Genomic DNA, 23,468 nt, shown 5'->3' with positions numbered 1-23,468 from the left:
TTAGAAATTGTGTATTGAATTAAGAATCAAATAAAGTTCTTAAGTTTTATATCAGTTGCACTCTGAATTATTTAAGAAAATAAAAATCCCTCCTTCATAATCTCTTTGATACTTGCAAACAAAACACATACTTGGAATAAAAACCAGCCATTTTTCAGTTATCTAGTGATAATATTACTGTTGGAATATTTTGACATATAATTTTTATTCCAGTCAGAATAAAAGCCTTGAAATATACAAATTTTAACAGCATTAGAGTTTATTTGGTACAGTTAGATTCTTCTTTTTTTTTCTGAGCAAATGGATTTCAACAAATATTTCATAAAATTACAGATCATGGAAGTATCGTAAGTGCTTTCCTGAACAAGGTGAGAGCTCTTATGCATCAGATTCATGATGACTCAACTTGACCTTTCTTTGTAATATAGGATTGGACTTCTGCCACGTTATGGATGCTCTTCTTGTAAATATCCAGATGCCCCCATTAGTATCTAAAGGTTTTTCACCAGATAGAAAACAGTGGAAGCTGTTACAGCAGCATATGCTCTCGTACCACAAAACTAAATCAAGCCAATGATGTTATGAGTGTTCTGCAAGTTCTTGACAGAGGTTTTGATAAGTATTTGTGCAATATGTATCATACATATGCATGTGTGTGTGTGCATTTGTGTAGCAAAATTTTAGCTGAAAATTTTCATTTGGTTTTACATAAAGAAATCCATACAAAAATTGTAATTTGATCAACATGTTACAGTGTGCCAGACAAGCAGAGTTTGAAAAAGTTTCCTTATGCTAGTACTGTAGATTCCTGTCTTAATTCCAGCGGGTTTAGAGCACCTGGTTATACATTTTATGAAGACAGAAAAAAGCATGTTTAAGGTGACTGGGTTAGATCATTAAACCATCAACCTTTGCTTCAAATTTTTCATGGTTGTCACGCCAGCTGACAACTAAGCCACACACAGATGCTTCTCATTCCCCTACCAGAACTCCCCAGTGTGGTGGAGCAGAGAATCAGGAATGTAAAAGCTAAGAAAAAGCCACGAGCACAAGGAAATCTAGGCAAGGAATTCATTTGCCACTTTCTATGGGCAGGCAGGTGTGTTCAGCTATTCCCAGGAAAGCAGGGTTCCATCCTGCATAATGGTGACTTGAAAAGACAAATACCATCACTCTAAATGTCCTTTCCTTCCTTCTTCACCCAGCTTTGTACACTGAGCATGACGACATATGATGTAGAATATCTTTTTAGTCAGTTGGGATCAGCTGTCCTGGCTGTGTCCACTCCCAACTCCTTGTGCACCCCCAGCCTCCTCACTGGGGGGTGTGTGAGAAGCAGAGAAGGCCTTGGCTCTGTGCAAGCTCTGCTCAGCAGTAACTAAAACATCTCTGGGTTATCAAGACTGTTTCCATCAAAAATCCGAAACATAACCCCATACCAGCTACTGTGGCAAACATTAACTCTGTCATGGCCAAAGTCAGCACAATATTGCATCCAGGAAATAATCTGGTTTAGAGTCTTCTAAAGTTCAGAAGAAAAAAAGCAAGCCACTAACATAAACCTACCAGAAAATTAGCACACCAAGATAGGGTGTTTAGTATGGACACATATATACAATAAGTACGTACTAAATGGAAAGATGACTTGTGGCTTATGGTGTGAAACCACAGTACTAGTCTGTGATATCCAGAACTGTGGTTAAATCCAAGTAAGCTTATTGTTTGGAATACAATTACAGTGATCTTTATTGCTGTAATTGGCAATTTTTAAATTTAAAAAGGAATATGATTATATTTACAAATATTTCTGACTCCTCTAAATGTTTATTCACTGATAAGGGAAAAATCAGTATCACAATTTTCTCTGCTACTGTTAAGGATCCACCTGCAAAACAGAAGAGTTGTGTCTGCTACCTAATTTTCAAATAATGAAGACTTAGAACAGTTTAAAAAATATAAAAATAAATAGGTTCAAAGTACATACAGGGCCTATGCTTTTGACCTTACTAAATCTGTAGAATGTTAGTTTGCCAAGTTCCTAGTACCTTCTGTAATGAAAAGAATTAATTATGATGTCAGCAGACCTCTTCCCCAAACTCTTTCCTTCCAACAGAAGCTCCAAACTCAGTTACAACTGGGAAGGAAATTAAAAAAAAAAAAAAAATTCATGCAGCAGCATGAAGATATGACCTTTGAAATTCCTTGTAGAATTCTGCCAGAGAGCTGCAAGAGAAACAAGAAAATGTCCTCAGCATGGTGCAGCTCACGTTTCACAAACACTTCAGAAAACAGGATATAGTTTTCTCATGGGCGTACCTTCAGCTCGTTACAGACAGCAAACTGAGGACTGCTCACAAAGCAAAATGAGTAAATTAATTATATGACAAGTGTTAATATCTTATTTGAAAAGAGGAATCCCTAAATATCAATTAAAAGTTTTCCTTAGTGTTGGAGATTGCTTAAATCTTAAAGGACAAAAAAAACATCAAAAACTTAATGTGAGAGAAAACTCATCCTTGTTTTTTCCATTTACAACACTTTGTAGTATTAAAATGAGTAAACATTTTTTCAAGCAGAGAGCTTCAGTGCTGAAAATCATGCCTTATATGATTAAGAAGCTTCCATGGGAGTTTTTGTTCCCATGGATAAACAGTTCTGTCACTGTGATGAAAAAAATAAAGCAATTTCTAGTGGGATATTTTAATATATTGCTTAATCTAGAAACTCAATTTTGAATTTAGGAATAATATGGAGTTGAAAAAATTTAAAGCCATATAATTTTCTTTAGCCTGTTCAAAAATCAGATCAACCTTAGTTCAATCTCAGTGAATGCTGAAACTGTAAAATAGTACCAAACTGGAAACTCTCCTATATCTTAATATTTCATATAAATATTGGTGCCAATCAACAAAATCCAAGATCTCTCTTACTGGTTATTTCACCTTAGCAGACACCTGAATATCCAGAAAAGGCACTTGTTGCCATTTGCAACAAAATAAAAATGTCTCTAGCTTGCTCAGTATTACTCTTTCATTTCCAGCATTCCCACTAGTGTAATCAAAACGAAATGTTGCTGCCATAGTAAGGGTGAGTGGGATTGAGCTCTTCCTGCTACAGGAGATGAAGTAGGAGGAGGAGGGAAAAGAGAGATGCTAGAGAGAGAAACCAACATTATCTGGTTTTTGCCTGTGTTGGTGCTCTTGCAGGTCACTTCCTTCCTCAACTTCCAATCACCAGTTCTACACTGCAATCTCTGCCTCAAAGACATCAACAAAAGTTGGCTTTTTAGGAGGTGGATGGCAAGTCTCTTGTTGAAGGCTAAAGGCTGTTGAGATCTGGAAGAATCTAGCAAAATTTTGATAGCCATTCAATGTAGGAAGGAAATGGACATGTGCCAAAATATTAAATAAAAATAAAATCTGGATATTCTTTGCAAGAACTTTGCCCCAAAATAAAATTTGCACATTTTGAATATATTTTAATACTAATCAAAAAATCCTGTCATTAGATAGAAATCATAAATATTTTCATTCATAGGATAACTTCTTATGCTGAGCTTGGATGACAAATCGTTAATAAAATATTTGCTACTTTTCACAGTTATAATACTCTGTTCTTATCTTTATATAAAAGCTATGCTTGCCATCTTTATGCCTTTGACCTTTTAAAATTAAATAATCCGAATAATATTAAAAGCTCTCTTCTTATAAAAACCTGATTTTTTTAATGCTCATTATTATATCAGACTTATTGCCTGTCCCTAAACTTGTCTAATTTATCAATTTCTTTTTCAAAGCAAGGCAACTCATATTGCAAGCAGGATTTCAAATTAGTCTGCATCACTGATTTATATAGAGACCTTTATAGAGTGCTTATTCACATCAGAAAGCACACCAAAAATTAGTTTAAAGAGAATGAAAATAAATCCATTTTCCAAATCAATCTCATAATTTTTTTGCAGCATTAGCACAGGTCTCTGGCTGAGAGCTTCCACTTCTATTGTCATTCTATAATTATCTGAAAAAAGGGCATTATTTCACAGTACAAGTGGAGCAGCAATCTCTCTTATTGAACAACATTGCATGTCAAGTGGTGTGCAGTACTCAGCTGATGCACTGATAAAAATCTGAATACAAAGTTTGAAACAAACATTAGTAGGAAAGCATACATCTTGTTTCTACTGAAATCCTAAGTGCACAAATTTTGTTTAATTTAACATTTTGAGATTATAACCACTCAGTTAAGATATCTTTATATACATTTTACTGGGTGAAAAAACTGCTTGCTAAAATATTTATAAAAACAAAATGTCAAAAAAAAGAAATAAATAAAGCTCTCATAGTGACTTCAGTGGTGACTTCTCATATAATATTAACCGGATATCAAATATCCACTTTTTCATTTATCAAGCAGGAGGTTTTGTCTCTAATTCACTTTTCCCTCTTTCTAGCTGTAGGAATTGATACATCTATGTTTTCAAGAAACTCTTTCAGTCTATCTCTCCATTTGAAGACACAGTGTTACTAAATTCACAGCATCCCATTTCCCTGAGAATATTAACATACGCTACTAGTCTAATCTGATAAAAACCCTAAACCTGTGATATTTGTGAGTGTTAAATATTTCATTTTTTCACTGATGGTTCAGTTTCATTTTATGCCAACTAAATACAGCAGAGGAAAAGAACTCTTTTTCCATTGCCTAAGAATTGTTAGTGGTTATGGGCTCCATATGCATTTCTGTATCAACTTCAGAAGAAACTGTTGAAGAAACTGCCTGAGAGAGTTCCCATCAGTCTTGCAGCCCATCCAGGGAGTGCCAGAAAGTGATAGCACTGTCTTTTTTCCTGTCAAGTTGGTGGCATACAACGGCTAAAGGACTGAGCAAAACATCTCTTCTTTCATCAGACTATAGCCTGCTTTGTCTTTGTGTGTGTGTATGTTCATCTCTATGTACACAGGTCATATATATCACATATAAGCATATAAATTTTTGAATATATAATACATATATACACATACATATTACATCTAAGTATTTTCTGAGGAAAATGTTCTGGGAAAAGCATGCTGCACCAGGTGGTTTTGCAGTGCTAACTCCATCATTTTCTTGGTTGGAGTCTGTAGAAAGTGTAATGATTGATATATTTATTGCATGTAATATATTGAGCACATAATTATATACATGTTATTACTACTATAGAGATTTATTCAGTTCATATTGGATGTACCTTTATATTATTCCTAGCCAATGAATCTGACACAGGTCACTTTCTTCATCTCAGACCAAATTGTTCAGTCCAACTCAGTTTCTGCATCACTACTCTCAGTTCCACTACAGAGAGTAGCAGAGGGAGCACCAGGCAGTCACTGTGCTCCTCCAGTACTTGGCTTGTTTTTAGGGGTCTGAAAAAAGGTAAAACTGGCAGAGTTTTGGTCGATTAAATCAATTTGTGAAGAAATTTAGGCTTATAACAGAAATATTTTTAGATTAAAAACTGCTAAAATTGGTATATCACACTATATACTATCAATCTATAAATTAGAACAAATCTGCAATGGAAGTCAATCAGTTCTTAGGACTTCTATAACAAAAAGAGACAGATAAGGCACTTCATTAGGAGAGAGACCTCTGAAAACAAACAATTATGTGAAGACTAAAGGAATTGTTCATTTTTTGTTCTGAATATACTCACAATTTTCTGGAAAGTGACATGATATGTTTGTCTTTAATTAGTGAGTCAGCAAGGTACAATGGGCAAGCTAGTCACAAGTTTCTTTGCAGGGAAACCTCAAATGTCTTCATAAGCAAACAGGAAAGAAAATAAGAAAAGAAAATAATAAGAAAATAAATAAGAAAATAGGAAAATAAGAAAATAATAAGAAAATAAATAAGAAAATATAAGAAAATAAGAAAATAAGAAAATAAGACCTAGTCCTGTGAAGAGAATCAGAAATCGAATATATTTTCAGTTTGTTAAGTAACACACCAAAGTTTTAGAAGCTATGTCATAATTGTTTCTTCAAACTTCCTATCAGTGGACTCAGAACTGAATTGTTTTCTCCTGTAAGATAAATTAGAGGATATAGGCCCAGAATATTTTTGTCTTAATCTAATGTACTGATAAATGCAATCATCTAAATTACCAAGTAATTTAATTTATTAATGTGCATGTTGAACAGTTATTAGACGGCAAAAACCCTTCAGTATCTGATTCACAATTATCCAACACAAGGACTGAAGAGAATGATTCATTTGCCTTCAGATAGATAGGAGTTTTTCCCTTTCTCTACTAAAGGGTATGTCTCCACCTCATTGATTTACGTGATTTAACCAAGATTAAGTGATCAGCCTACAACTATAAAAAACATTTCTGGAGGACAGCCCAGGCCTTGCAACTCCATGGTTCCTGTTTTTATCAGAAACAAGCCTTCTGTTCCTTATCTAGATTTAGTCCAATCTCCTGAGGAGTTCAGTCTGGTTTGATGAAGTGTGTGGATAGAAGCCTCATTTTGGTGGTGCTTTCATTCAGACCACACTCACTTTCAGCTGCACATTCAGCTGAAGATTTTTTCATGAAACAAAAATTCAACTTCAATGACAAACTCAGATCTGTCTTTTAATAGTTAATCTACCGTCCAGCAGATAACACATGTTCCTTCTATAATTGCTCATTTCATACATTAATAGTGAGGCAAATTCCTCTTTGTCTCTTAGTCCATCTACTACTTTTTGTCAAGAATTCTGCTTGCAAGTAAAACAGATTATTTGCATGATTGTAGTAGACCAATATTACTGAACTGTGGTAAAATACTGATTCAGACAAAGTCTGGAAAAAGGCTAACAAACACAAAGTGAAAGCTTTCTGACAAATAGACAAAGCAATAATTACCTGTCTCTCTCCAAGCAGCGATAATTAACAGGAGTAGAGCTAATAATTTTAAGTCATGCTGGTGATCTTTTGTTTCAGCATTTAAAAACACACACAAAGGCTTTCTCATCAGACAATATGTTAAAAGAACCCCTTCTCTTGACCCTTATTACCACAAAATGTCATAGGTTATCATCTCTCAAAAGAATAGCTGCATGACAGCTACACCACACTTTTAAATAAATCAGCAAAACAGGCTTTGTCATTTACAACCATTATTGGGCTTCTGAGTGGATGGGTTGTACCTCTATTTTCTAATTATTTTAAGATTCCAATGGCCATTTAGGTAGCAAGGAAAGCAAGAGAAGGGAGCTGCGAAAGGAAAGTTGTTTCATGTAAAGAATTGTTAGGGTACAAAATACAGAGCATGACTAAAGTACTGCTGTGGAATCTGCAGATAGAAAGACTCTTATTACCTGCAGAAAGTGTTACTGATGTCTTACCTGTCTGCATAAAAAATGCAATGTTCAGGGAACGCAAATTCATCAGTTGTTTTCATTTTGTGATTTCATGGCGTGAGGAGTGTGCAATATAGCATCAAATAAGCAAAGAAAATAGAAGATCATCCACAGAAACTTTAGTCATGGCTTGTCAAAGGCAAATATGTTTCCACAAATAATTCCAAGAATATATTAAAAAAAAGAAGTAGCCATTAATTTTGAGCAGATTTTCCAAATATGAAATACACTAACAAGATCATGGGATAATCCTTGCCTCCAATTCATTTTCAAGCTCATGTTGAAAGCTAATAAATAGTTAATATTTGTGGAAAAAAACCACAGTATTTTTATTCCATTGGAGACAAATACTCTTAAACAAGCTTTTATTACTGACACTGGGCATAGATCCTCCCAACAGATGGAATTCTCAAAGGTAGTAATCATCAGGAACACAATACTGTCTCATTTTCAAAAGCACCCCAGTGGCTCAGAAACTTATAAATATATCCTTCATCAGTAAGAGAAAAACATGAAAAAAATATTTAAAAGTAAGTGTTTGAGTATTTTTAACTTTTTGCTTTAAATACTTTCTTAAGGAGGACGTTTTTATTTCCTGAAACCAATATATTTTTTCTTCCTTTCAGATGCACAATGGAGACTTAAGAAGTCAGGAATAGACACAGGCTGGATATAACGGGGCTCAAGAAGCGTTATTCTGGCCTTTCTTGAGAAGAGGATATGAGACACCAAGACACTCCTTAGGCCATTGCTTGGATACCTACACTGCAGGCAGAGGGGATATGGATGAGGAAAACATCCAACAAGAAAGTCTCAAAGAAGCAGAAGATGAAACACATGGGAAATTCCAGGAAATGTCAGTTTTCAGATGAGCTGGTAAAGAAAATATGGTAAGACAATAATTATATGGCATTAGCAAAAGGGTCACAAAGCTTGGAAATATTCTGGAAGTTACTGATAGCTCCTTCTCTATGGGACACAGCAGCCTGTGATCACAGATTAATATATTCCACTGCCATTCATAACCACTCTTTCAAATGTCTCTGAAGACAAGTGGCTGAAAGATACCCACCCAAGAGAACGAGAGAGAGAGATGGGGTGAGGTAGACAGAAGAGAGAGGAAAAGGAAGAAGGAGAGGGGGTTTGATTTTGGGGGTTTGTGCCACCATGACCCAATATAAACCTATACAGAAAAAAACATAATAGACACTTTGTGATTTTTCAGACATGAAAGAGTCAAAAGAAGATTGTAGATCACTATGGGCATTTTATGATGCGTGCATTATTAGATGTAGCTCAGGTAGTAGTCCTGAGGCCACCTGTGTGCTGCAACTTGACTAGTGTGAAACCAAATTTAGGGCAGTGTTCTGAAAGTGTGACTTCAATTTTAAAGTTCAACAGGGACAGCAGGGTGTTATTGGTTACTGTCCTGCCTACATGACATGAAGTCAACTGTTCAAAATTAAAATATTTCCAGGAACCATCAGAAGACCACTGAGCACACTAGAAATCTCTTGGACCTCACAGAGCTTCAAAATATAAAACCTGTAGAAAGAGTTTGTTGTTTAACAATGGCATATAAAGGAAAAGAGAAATCAAATAAGAAAAGAGAAAAAAGAGAAGTCACTCATATAGTTATGTATTTGAATTCTATTTTTAGAGCAGGTAGATATATTTGATGACATTACCACTTTGAAATTTGTAGAGTGCAAGGAGTGCAAAATCTTAATAATTATTCACGGTACGTCTTCTTGAACTTACAATGTTTACACGAATAGTTATTTCCATCTTTATTGTACCTCCATCAATCTTACAGTCATTTGTATTTCTCTGTTTTATAAATTAAAATTCTTCAGAACACAGTTTCTGATGCATTCATATTTCTTGATTGCAAGGTGACATTTGTATAGGTGTTTGTAGAAAAACCTTTTAAAAAATGAGGTGCTGATTAAAAACTGCAAACCCACTTTAGTTTCAAATACTTTTTAGGTGTGTTAAACTTTCCATATAGTGTAGTGGGTTGACCCTGTCTGGATGCCAGGAACCAACCAAAGATATTCTGTCACTTCCCTCTGCAACTGGGCAGGGGAGAGAAAATATAAAAAGGGGTTCATGGGTTGACATAAGGACCGGGAGAGAGCACTCACCAAATACTGTCACAGGAAAAACATTTGAATTAGCGACATTAATTGAATTTATTACTAACAAAAGTAGAGCAGGATAATAAGAAGTTAAGCAAGACCTTAAAAACACCTTTCCTCTACCCCTCCCTCCTTCCCAGCTCTACCTCCTCCCCCAGGCAGTGCAGGGACATGGGAATGGGAGTTATGGTCAGTGACCACACATTGTTCCAGCCACTGCTCAGAGATGAGTCCTTCCCCTGCTCCAACATGGGGTCTCTGCCACGGGAGACAGCTCTCCATTAACTCCTCCAGCATGAGTCCATCCTATTGGTGATATTCCTCCCCAAATTGCTGCAATGTGGGTCACCCTTCCACGATGTGCACTCCTTCAGGCACAGCCTGCTCCAGTGTGGGTCCCCCACAGGGTCCTGCCAGGAAATCTGATCCAGTGTGGGCTCCTCTCTCCACTGGTCCACAGGAAACTTCCCAGGAGCCTGATCCAGAGAGGAGCCCCCACAGAGTCACAGCCTCATCTCAGGCGTCCACCTGCTCCGGCATGAGGCTCCACCAGTGGCTCCTCCAGTGGGTGGATATCTGAATCCCCATGGTCCTCCATGGGCTGCAGGGGCACAGCTTCACCATGGGATGCACCACAGGCTGCAGGGAATCTCAGCTACAGCATCTGGAGCACCTCCTGCCCCTCCTTCCTCACTGACCTTGGTGTCTGCAGGGCTGCTCCTCTCACATTTTCTCATCCCACTTTTCCCTGGACACAATTACAACTACACAATAACTTTTTTAATATATGTAATCACAGAGGCATTATCACAATTTCTAATTGGTCCAGCCTTGGCTAGTGGCACATCCATCTTCAAGCCACCAGGGATTGGCTCTGTTGAGATGGAGGAAGCTTTTGGAAGCTTGTCACAGAATCCACCCCTCTGAACCCCACATTATCAACACCTGCCCATACAAACCCAATACAGATTCAAAGTATTTTTGCTGCAACAACCAGATTGCATTTGTGTGGGAAAAAAGAAAAGAGATGTTTCCTGGTAGAGTTCATTAAGAAATCAAAGATAAGAAAATAAATCTTGTAGATTTATTTAATAACTGCCTATGTAAACACTGGAATAAAATGTAATGTTTTGTTTGAGAGACTGAAGATTCTCTTTCACTGTGCTGCAAGTGAACCACTTTCCTGAAATACAATGATGTGGACTAGTGACATTCTTGGTATGTGAATTTAGCCCCTTATTTTGTTGAAATACAAGGAATTTAGAAAAAGTGATATTGCAGATCACAATACTTCTGTATGAAAATCAGAGCAGTATAAGCACAGAAAGGCAGAACCTGGAAAAAAAAAAAAGAAAATTATTATATATATATATCATTAAAGAGAAAAAAATTAACAGTAGACACAGTAATTGCTGAAGGATGAAGACAATACTGTTAAACAGAAAATCAATAGCAACATTTGTACACAAAGTGACATATTACATCCTGTCACTAAACCTTAATCCTAATTGACACTCAATAGGTCTGTCCTTTCCAGTTCTGTTTTCCAGTTTATTTCTGTGTTAAAAAATGACAAGTCCTCGACAGCACATTATCTGATATTTTAAAAAGCTTTTATTGCATAGGTCAATTTTCTAGTGTTCCAAAGGGCTCTGTGCCCATTTGAAAGAAAGTGTTGTACCTTGCTTAAGTTAATATGAAATAAAATTTCGGTGACGAAAACACAGACAGTGAATTGACAAGCTACAGCCAATTCAGTGAAGGCTTAAATTCATTCATTCATCATCACTGAAAGCAGTTTTTAAATGAGCTGTTCTTGTAGCAGCTGAGTCTGGTACCTAAACTCCCCATATGTTACTCAGAGAGAAATGAGTGTCAGAAAATAAGGTTCATGACTGTTATAATACCCCAAGCATGGAAGAACTAATAAGGAGAGGTTGTATCTTGACTCCCTCACACCCTGAGTCTTCAGGCTATGCATTTCCATAAGACCAGTGGCAGGTCACAATTGAATCTGGAATTCCTCTTAAATGAAGCAGTAGATCATTGTTCTAAAATTTAACAAGGAAAAGGGAGATGTAGAATCAGTTACATCTGCAGCTGGGAGAGACTCAAGGCTACAGAAACAGACCCACTGTTAGTTTAATTGTACTGGGGAAAACAATCAGACACAGTTTACACATTCTGAATAAAATAATAACTAAGAATCTGTTATCTAGCAAATGTCCTGTATAGATAGATCCTCATGGGAGCAGAGGCGTGAGACAATTCTGAGTGTTTGCTTACTGGTGAATCTGTAAACAGACAGAAAATTTAAAGAGATTTTTTTTTTTAAATATTTGTCCTTTCTCCCCAGAAGGAAAATTAAAATAGTTAAAACACAGTCAAGCTAGGCCTTGACTGGATGAATTTAAAATATCTGGTTTAAATATAACACAGCTCATCTAATTTAGTTTATCCTTCCACCTGTATTCTGCACCACCAGATAGAAAACTTTTACTCTTCCACCTGTATCTCTTATGACTCGCCCCAGAAGGTGAGGGTAATCCAGGTTCTTGTTAATAGATCCCTTGGGGCAGATTAGAGTGAAACAACACTGAATGATGCATGTTTGTAAACATAAATATATGTAAGTCTTATTTTAGAACAATTTGGTTGCAAAGGAAGGCAGGTAAGCAGCCATTTTGGTTATTGTATATTTAATACAGCAATATGAAAGCATAAAAATATCACTTAAAATGTATAAGGAAAAGAAAGAAATTGTAAGAGTATAAAGATACATAATCACCACCCATGATACAGCAATAAGAACTAATTGTTCCAATTTCAATATCTGTTGACATTGTCTGTTGTACTGTATCACAACATCCTAAGCACATTAGCCAAGAAAGATTGCTTAAAGGTGCAAACTTCTTAAATGTAACTTTCCATTTAAGAATAAGCAGAAGGGAAAGGTCTGGGGTTATCATACTGCTTGATGGGAAATATACTTTTCAACATGTGGGCTTCTGTCTTAATTTAACACTATCTCCAAGTTTACTGAATTAAGTACCTTAAATCTAAAATATTGCTTGGAAATGATTCAGAAAAGCTTCTGGGAAAGTTTACTTCTGCATCCATAATTATATTTCTATATATCGCACAGGGTCATAGTAGCCATTTACCTCATCTAAGAAGTATCAGTATACATTTAATTCTAAATTACTCTAAAATTGAATAATGCAGGGAATATCTCACTCAGATAACCATATCAGTCTGTATTACTATTAGAGCACTACACTTGCATTTTGTATATATCAGGTACGTTCATTTAGGTCTATTATTAAAGCAGATATAATGAATGATTTACTGAATTCAAGGACAGAAATCTATACTCAGGTTAATTGATATTGATTTGTAACTAGCACCACATTCAACAACACTGAGATCACAAGAGGTGATAGTATAAATTAGTGAAATTATTCTGTCAGGTCTAATGGCAACAGAAAATGTAGCATTCAATTCTCCCAGAGAACTTTTTCTACAATACATGAATCTACTCCTAGCAGCATTTTACAGTCTAGTCCATCATGAATCACATGATTTTAGAGAAGAAAATATATCAGTATGGGTTGCTAGAGGAGTTTTCAATCTGTACAATGGATTAAAAATAAGAGCCAAAACATGGCTTCATAGGAGTGTATACATACACATTCAGAAGGATAAACTCTGGGTCCTAAACATCTATCAGAGTAGCATGATCAAGGAACTTGATACATTTAAGCCAGAAATAATGTGCTTATCTTTCTGGGAAGTGGTCTTAATTAAAACAAAAGACTATTCCTGGCAGTCTGTGCTCAGTATGCCAACTTTATTTTAAGAGTTTGTGCTTACTGTTTGTTCTGGTGTATAACATTTTTACTTCAAAAGAATGAACAAAACCATCCAGTTTGGAAATACTTTCTGGACAAAAAGGACCTGAAGTTTATGACAAATGGCATTCGAAAAACAGTTTGCCAATACCTAAATATATGTGCATCCAAAATACCAGCTTTATTTTCAATGTATCACTTTCAGCTTAGCAGAAAATAAACACCTTTCCATAAATAATTTTTTAGAATTTTTTTTATATAAAACATAGAAACAAAAATGTAAATGAAATATATGAGCAGGGGCACCTTCAACTACATTAGATTGCTCAGAGCCTTGCCCAATCTGACCTTGAGTGTTTCCAGGGATGGGGCATCCACCACCTGTCTGGGAAACCTGTGCCAGTATTTTGTCACTCTCACTGCAAATATTTCTTTCTCACATCTTTTTTATAGGCCCCCTTTAGATACTGAAAGGCTGCTATAAGGTCTCCCCGGAGCCTTCTCAAAGCTGAACAGCACCAACCCTCAGCCTTTCCTCCAGCCCTCTGATCTTCTCCAAGGACCTCCTCTGGAATGGCTCAAGCAGGTCCATGCCCTTCTTGTAGCAGGGAGCCCAGAGCTGGATGCAGCACGCCAGGTTGAGGTCTCACCAGAGCAGAGCAGAGGGGCAGAATCCCCTCCCTCATCCTACTGGCTACATTGCTTTGGATGCAGCCCAGGCACAGTCAGCTTTCTGGGCAGTGAGAGCACATTCCTGGGTCACATCCAGCTTTTCACCTGATGCTCCCCCCACGTCCTTCTCAGCAGGGCTGCTCTCAATCTTCATCCACTGAACAGCCCATCCATCAAACCCATATGTCTCCAATTTAGAGTGAAGGATGTTATGGGGGGACCATGTCAAAGGCCCTTCAGAATTCCACAGAGACGACTTTTTGGTGAGGTAAATGATACTTTATTCATTTCACCGCATTACAAGCTTTCAGGATGCCACAGGAATTCTTGGTGTTTAAAGGGGTATCTATTACGTACCAGTGTTTAAATACCTGCCAGAGGACACTGTGTTGTGGTGGGCACTCCCTCATTTAGATCCTAACACCCCCACCAAATACTGGATTTATCCATTAGGCAGTTGTCTTGATCAGATATCATCTGAATAAAGAAGACAGAAAACAGGAAAAGAAACTTCAGTGGAATAGAAACAAAAAGGGGAAAATATGGGAAATAACATTTGGAATGCATACAAATTTAGGTCCCTTTTAATAGTAATTTTTTCCTACAGAATTTAGCATTCCAATTAACACTAAAAATAAAAAAGATAAAACGAAACAGAAGTTCACTACTACTGCAGTTCATTCCAGTATGAGAGAAGAATGGACAGCTATCCTATAATAAATTGAAATATTTAAATTGTATCCTCTGGTATCTTTCACCTTGCAGTGAATATATATTCAACTGCCCTCTAGTAACCTGAATAACTTAACATTATTAGGATATTCTAATTCACCACTATTGGACTTTGAAATTGCTTTAGGTAATCAGTAAATAGTTACATGTACAAAAGAAATCTACAAGCATTCCCTATCTCTTATAAGGAAAATATTTAATTTTTAATACTGTACAAATTTAGCTTGTTTTAGAAAAAGTGCTACTATGGTTTAAGCATTTGTTAGTTGCTCTTCAGACACACTCACTGCATTTCTTAAACAGAAGTTACACTGAAATACAAGATAAACTCAAAAAACAAGTTAAGCTCAAGAGGAAACTGAATTTTATTTTTAAATCAAATATATTTTATAATTGTTGATTTCATTTTCCTCAAATATTTCTTCAAACACAGAACAATCATAATAAATTTCTCCAAATCGTAAAGAAAGAAAGAAGGACCAAGAGGCATATGGAAATACATACCAAGACAGATTAATATTTAATTTTGTATTCCTTTGCCATTCAGACACAATGATCATAACATTATTTTAATATAAATCAGATCACACCTTAGAGAAAAATCTCTGAGATTCATTATCTGTTTACAGTAAAGAAAACTATGCAATAATAATAAATAATTTGCAGCAGCTTACAATAGGACCTTGCCTAACTGAGATTGTTCTCCCTACAGCTCTCAAAGGGAATAATTAGTTTTAAGTCTATCAGGATATTTCAGATTTATTTTAGCATTAAAAAAGAAAAAATATTCATGACTGAAATTTCTTCTTTAGTAATAATGAAGAAAGACGGATTTCTTGCATACTTGAGTGCTTCTGAAAGTCTGTATAGAATGTATTTCTTTCCTGCAGGAATGTACCAAACTTAAAGTCCCAGATGTGTCATCAGTGTGATCCACATTCCTGAAATGCCTGTAGAACGGATGGAAAATCTTATAATCTTTTAGCTACTGTAAATTCCTTCATATTATATTTTATATTCAAGCTATTTCTAGCATAGAATTAATTTATTTGGTCTTCCAGATAGATTGATTAATTAGAAGATGTTTGAGTTTCAAACTATTCACACTTCCTCAGCATGAAGAAAATTGCCTACATGTTTACAATTAGACAGTCAGAAAGGGGAAGAGAAACCATGGGAAAAGAAGGCAGAACATAAGGCTGTCACCAACTACTCAAAAGATTGGGTCGCTCCAGAAAAATAAGATCATTTGAAATGATCAGCCTATGTTAAAATTACGATATGTCCAGTGAGATTTGGTCTAGGAAAAAGAAGAAATTATGTGTTTAATTCCTCTTCTTTTGAAAACATCTTAGATTGACTAGAAAGAAAACAGGGTACATCATACTGCTTTGTTAGTTAAAAACTGAAATGGACTCTTGGGAACCATAGCATCTAACTGGATCTCATGTTGCTGGAATGTCTTTAGGTCAAAACTTTTCCAGGTCCTGGCAAATGTAGAGGACATGGGTCTGCAAGAGTGTGGACAGACCATCCTTATTTTACTAAATGAAGCAGAGAGGATGGACTGCAAAATAATTCTCAAACGTACCCTGCAGCACTGAAATACCCATCTCACAATCTGTTTGAAGTTGCCTGTATTACTTGTATTTCTTATTGAAAGGACTGAGGAGCAAAAAAACTGGATGCCATGCTTTTATCTGTCACAGCCATGAAAGACAGCCTACTCTGTAACACACTGTCAGTGTGTTTGAGACAGGAGGAGATCAGTTGTCTCTCTTTGAGGCTTGGGTATGTCCAAAAAATGGAAAATGTTGGAAGCAGACAGGCATAGATAGCTTCAGATAAAAACAGAAATATGTTTCCACAAGTTATTTTACTGGTAGAGAGGAAGACTAAGACATGTAGAGGCAGATATGACTGGATATAACAAAGGTACCTAGAATAGAAACACTTGGGGTGTTACCAGCAGTGGAAGGGACTGTTTTACAAAGATTTTCTGTCTCAGGATATTTATCGGGGTTATGATGGAAAACTGGAAAAAATATTGTGAAGTAGGCATAGATAGCTGATAATCTGCTGGACAAATATCAATAGGATTTCCTCAGCATGCTGAGAAATTTCAAATACATGAACTTTCCAGACTTTAGGAAAGCTTTAAATTTTTCTGAAGCTGTTTGCAAAGGACAACCTAAAAAGTCAGTTGAGGATTTTAAAGGATATGGAGGAGTTGTTGCACCACTTGATCTGTGAGTCATTAAAATTAGCTACAATGCTGCAAAATTCTGTAAAATTAAGCACTGTAATGAACAACACAAGGTCATCATGAGGAGAATGCTTATAAAATAAAACACTGATGGTTTCTTCCCATATGGGACAGACACAAAGAGTGTAGTAGACATGAATCAGTATACTAAGGACTGACACAATAAACTAGTTAAATAAAAGACATTTGAAACAACTTCATTAGTATTTAATGCTTTCATAATATCTGTTCATCACGGAGATGGTTTTTAAAGGAAAAATTATTTACAAAGTAAACATTTTTCTAGATGTGTTTGTTTTAGTGACTGTTGCCTATCCAGCACTGCACAAAGCTTCCAAAACTGTCTTGAACCCACAGCTACTCCCCAGATCTCCTCCTTTCAGATACAACCTGCACGATAAATATCCATGTGGCAATATTTGTATATCTATTTATATCCAAATCTTAGGTGATATTGAATAAATTTTCCTGTGTAGATAAATCTAAATCTATATTCTCTGTAAATATTTTTAACAATGAAATTTTTATCTTACTTGTTGAATAGAATGAAGGAATAAAAAGAAAAAGTAGACTTGTAACTGGAAATGACAGTAATCCATAATACAGTGTTGATAATTATCAGACTAATGCAAAGATAAAGGGCTGAAGCGTTAGTCTTAGAAAAGAATAGAAAATTCTGTATGTGTCTGTAATCTTACCTTTGAGAAGCACTACATCTTAGTCTTCATTAATGCACAGTTTTAAAAATTAAATTTTGCACTTCATTCAGTTTGCATCCTAAAGTCATCCAACAAAAAGTACTAAAAATAGTGCTTAAAACTGTTCCTGATAAAGAGTTAACATCAGGAGTGGGGGGAAGTTTCTTTTTCTACCAGAAATTTAAGCTCTGACTAGGAAAATGGTTCTGAGCATTCAAAATTTGCAAATATTTTGATGACAAAAATTCCACTGAGAAAAAATATTTTTAGGCCAACAAGAATCAACTCTTTAAAATTTTGTACCATTTTTAATTTGATTAATATATGGTACATTGTTATAAGGAAACCAAAGTTATTATTTGTACCTATAAAAAACATAAATGGTACTGGTAATAATCAGATTGTTCAACTGCAAAGAATTCCACATGCAAATGAAGCCCCCTCTGCACTCAGATAAGATAAACTATGCCCTGCACTAATGGGACTTGTTTAGTGCACTTGCTTGCCAAACACCTGCTGGTCGAGCAAGATTGCTGACAGGTTAAATTGATTAAACTCCCATGTGGGGATATTGTGTTGTGTCTTTAACTCACTGAAATGCAACACCTCACTTGTTGAGTGACAAAATGTTTTTGAGTAGATTATGTGTTTAATAAACAGCTATGTGGTGCCCTAGGAAAAAAATTACATGTGTAGGAAGGAAAAATACATTTATAGAATTTTCTATACTGATTATAGCAAAAATAGGATATCAAAATTTTCTACTGTGATATACAATAATATTTCACAGTTTTGTCATTTTAATTTCTGTGCAATTTAAGTTGCACATGTGCCATGAGGATGTTCGTATTCATGTGACAGAGAAAAGAATTTTTATAGTTACAACATCTTCTTAATCCATCAAAAAAGAAAGCTAATACTTCAGGAATAGAAGTGAGATGTAGATGCGAGAGAAGTAACACTAATTCATGGAAACCATCAGCTAGTTTAAAAATTTAGAAAAAAAGTGTTGACATATGTTCAACAAATTATGCAACAAAACAGTCATAGATCCATAAGGAAAAATGCAGAAAAACAACTAAAAGAATTTTTATTGATCTGAATTACTAATGAATAATAGATGAAAAAACATTCATGATGTGCAGGATACCGAAGTACCTTTTTAGTATTTGCATTACATACCTAAGTAGCATTTATCCATAGTAGGTTCAATGCTGACTGTTAGGAGTATGATATTCAAAGGACAGATAAACTTCTTGTACTAGAATTGAAGGGAAAGTGTTTTGCACCACACAGACCTCAGCCCTGGTTTATCAATTACGTAGATTGTGAACCTGACATAGCACCCTATTTTTCCTTTCTCTCCATGAAACTAGGGTTCCTTTTTATTTAAACAGAAGTAGATTCAAGTACTTTTATGGCACAAAGTAAAATGGCAGGAGGAGGGATGGTTCACATTTCAGTTTCATTTTGACAGGAAGTTAAAGAATGACAAAAGCTGAAAAGCTTTCAGAAATACCACAGTTAAGACACAAACACTTCATCTTTAAAAGTCTCAGTAATGTTTTTACACATCTGACTTTTTTTTTTCCAAAAAAACTATTAGTCTATTTTAGAGGAAATTTCTAAAAATTTTTACAAAAATTATAAAATAAAAGCCTTTAGTCTCGTTCTGATCTTGCTCATAACTAAGCTAATAGAACTAACAGAGGAAATATGCAGCCTGCTCTGTGGGTTCTTAGTACCAGTGGTTGCATGCTTCATTCCATAAATATAATTTGTATCATAATTGAAATAAAGAAAATATCAAGAAAAGTAAATTCCTTGTTGAAATATTTCTTCTTCTCTATTTGTATCTTCAGAGAGGCCTTGAAGTGTACTGCTAACAATAAAAGAGGAAAACCCTAGGTGTTATACTCCTTGAAAGCTGTCTCTTCCCTTCACAACAGAATGTTAAATCCAGGTTATTGTTCTTTAGCAGCCTTTTCGATTTTTGGTGTAGTCAAAGAGTTCAGAAAGTGTTTTAAGTGTGCTTCAGAAACATGAAGGTGTATGAGGTCTGAGGAGACCATATATTAAATAGGCAAAAGGACCCATGTGCGTCAGAGCTCTTCTGAAGAGCTCTTTGGAAGAATTTCTTGTGCTGATATTTATCTTATCAAAGCCACAATGTATCCTCAAACTAATAAGCCAGAAAAAACATGTATTACTTTTTTAAGTGGAAGTGGGTATAGTATGGAAAGCAGCCTTGCTGAGAAAGACATGGAGGTGCTGGTGGATGAAAGACTGCACATGACCCAGCAATGTGCACTTGCAGTCCAGAAAGCCAAATGTGTCCTGGGCTACATCCAGGTTGGGGGTCCTCAGTACAAGGAAGAAATGGACCCGCTGGAGTGAGCCAGACAAGGGCCACCAAGATGATTAGAGGGATGGAGCACCTCTTCCAAGAGGAAAGGAGAACAGAATTGGAATTGTTCAGCCTGGAAAAGAGAAAGCTTAAGGATGACCTAATTGCACCCCTCTAGTACCTGAAAGGGGCCTACAAGAGAGATGGGGACTATTTACCAGAGCATCTAGTAACAGGGCAAGGGGGAATGGCTTCAAACTGAAAGAGCATAAGTTGAGATTAGATATTGGGAAGAAATTCTCCTCTGTGAGGGTGGTGAGGCACTGGAGCAGGTTGCCCAGAGTAGGTGAGGATGCCCCATCTCTGGAAGTGTTTAAGGCCAGGATGGATGGAGCTCTGAGTAATCTGGTCTAATTGAAGGTGTCTCTGCCCATCCCATGGCAATGGGGTGGGAACTAGAGGATCTCTCGGGTTCCCTTACAATGCAAAGCATTCCATGCTTCTATGATACCCTGCCCTGGGTTACCATACACAGTCAAAGCTAATGTCCAGGCCACAGCTAATAAAGCTCAATGGCCCTATTCTCTAAGTATAGTAGACTATGTAATACAGAATTAATCCTCATCTTCTTAAATCATCTCTTGAATTTTTTTTCTCTTTAAAGCCTCTCCTTTGGTCATGAAGTTGTTGACGGGTCTGCATTTTAGAGAGCCTTATACACACCTCTGAAAGAGCTTTACAAGATTCTGTGAAAGGCTTACTTGACAAATCGCTATTTGGCAGAAGGTCATTGGCAGCAAACTGCAGACTGATAGATATATAGATATAGCAAGGCATTGAAATATTAAAGGAATCTGTGCGACCCATGATTTGAAGGCTGGCATTTAAAACAAAGTTCACGAATGTCTTTTCCTTTCCATGTGCAATTTCAACCTGTGACTGAGTTCAGTGTTTATTAAAGCTATCACTCAGTTAAATGGGAGGTAACAAAGACAGCGAGAACAAAGAGGGGAAAAGGTAGAGCTGGGGATCTCCAGAGAATTAAAGCAATTTAGGAAAACTGCTGATTTCTAAATTCTTTAAAGTTAAGGCTAGGTTTTTGATAACATTATTTTAAATACCTGAGGAAAAAAACTCCTCTGTACATAAGCTGTGTGGAAGCCAAGAAGGTAAGACAAAAACAGGTGTAAGAAATTTAAAGGTGAAGAATTATTTGTCTGCATTCTCATTCTCTTTAAAATAGCGTTTCTCTCCATAGACAACTTTCATCACGACTCTATAAGTTCACAGCCATGAAAAAGAAATATATGCATATCTACCCAGCTAGCTAGATGGCTATTTGTATATGCACACAATGTGTTCATGCAAACATGCACACTAATGAAGGTTTTCTAATTTCCAGTTTTGTCTGGATCACAATAAATGGCAGCATCACATTGAGCATTTTCAGGAGCTGGCAGTGACATGATCAGATTGTTTTTTAAATTGTGGTTAGTGCCAACTTTACTAATAAAGTTTTTTCATGTTTAATAAGCAGGAAATAATGCTCATACTGGGAAGAAATAGGAGGAAAAGAGGAAAAGGAAAGAGGAAAACTAGGAGAGGAACTCTAGTAGAGACTAACTCTACTGCTGCAGAGAAAATGCAGTAGAATTAAGGTTTTTATTGTTCACTTAACTGAAAGCCTGGTAGTGAGCATTGTAGATTTTTTTTTCAGCCCCCATCTTCTGGGAAAGGCACTGGTCTGTAACTTGGAAAATCATGACGATGATGATGATGATGACGATGATGATGATGTGGCTAGCCAGGACAAAACGCTTTCCCACAGTGCAGAATCTTTCCATGTAGAAAACTATAATCAAAGTGCTGGCAAAAGCTTGTTCGTCTTATGGGGTGATGTTAAAGAATCAGGCTTCTTAGAGTGAATTCACAGAGCAGCTTCTGGCCCTGCAGTTGCCCTGTCCCTGCAGCCTCTCATGGAAATGAGTAGAGGAAGGGAACCCCACCTACCTCCATCCACATTTCCTGTGAGTACGCTTTAGACACACCAAGCAAATTTGTAGCCAAGCAGGAACAGCTAAAGAGAAACATAGACCAGGTCACAGAGATGGAAATAATCTAAAAAACATTTGTCAGTATATCAGTGATTTTGGCCCTTTGGTGTTCACCTGATCTGATCTCTCTCATTCAAAGATACTTCAAATAGGTTATATAGCAATGTTTTGATATCAGGAGAGGACCTGTCTATGAAACAATAGCGACATATGACTTGTGGTGGAATGACTTCACATACCTGCCTGAAGACATACTCATTTAAAGTGCTGCAGAAAGGCCATGGAATATGAATTTCCTCTGAATTATTGTATCTCATTGATTACTGAGTAATACTTGGGAATTTCTTTACTCCAGATCTATATCATACAAGGAATATATGATGTAGAGAGTAAATCAAAGGGCCGAAAGCACCTGGATCCCCTGAGAGCAGAATACAGATATCTGGTTCACCCTTAATAGTAATTTTTTTAGTATTATTTTTTATTCTAGACTGCCTAAAAAAGACTGCACGTTCTTTCTTTTTGGCAATGACAAAGAGCAGTGAAGTTGGAGAGATGCCTCCAAGACATGTTGTCTATTTTGCCTAGAAACTCAACTCAGAGATGTTAAAAGGAAACCAAAATGAACTAATCAACATTTTGTTTCCAAGACCCATGAAGTCTGAGCTTGGTGAATAACAAATTCATATTTCATAGCACAAAACATAGAAATTATAAGAGCAGGTCAGACCAAAGGTGTATGCTCATGTCTTGTCCCTTCTGTGCTTCCTCTTTTACTTTTCCTAAGCAAGACAATAAAATCCACAGCTGCAGTGTTTCACAGTAGAGATTATTCAGGCAGGGAGACAGGGCTGCTTATGATTAACAACATATTTTTCTCTTTGAACAAGGTATAGAGAGGTGCTGCATTTTGATAGAATTAACATAGATTAACTTTCCAACAGAATCCTTTTCCCTGCTCTCTGACTAAGGATAAGTAGAGTCTACTAGTCAAAACAGCTTTCTTTTTCCAGAATACAGACGTAAGACACACAGTTTATCATTTTCTAATTTTCCCAATTCTAAGTCTGTGCTGTGATCACCAACATGCATTCCTTTTACATATACATCACATAAAATAAAGTAGAGACAACTAAGTTGGAAAGTGCAATGGGAAATAACTTGCTTTGCCTGGACTCTAAGATGTGTGACCATATCACCTGAGTAGGAGCACTTCTGTGCAGTCTGTTCACATTTGAAAATGTCACCACTTTTAAAGAACAATGAATTTTCGGGGACTGGATGTTTTTGAACACTGAGAAGCTTCTCTTTTCTTGGT

This window comes from Corvus brachyrhynchos, unplaced genomic scaffold (genome assembly GCF_000691975.1).
Source record: "Corvus brachyrhynchos isolate BGI_N302 unplaced genomic scaffold, ASM69197v1 scaffold331, whole genome shotgun sequence".
NCBI lineage: Eukaryota > Metazoa > Chordata > Aves > Passeriformes > Corvidae > Corvus > Corvus brachyrhynchos.
Note: the sequence above shows the minus strand (reverse complement) of the source record.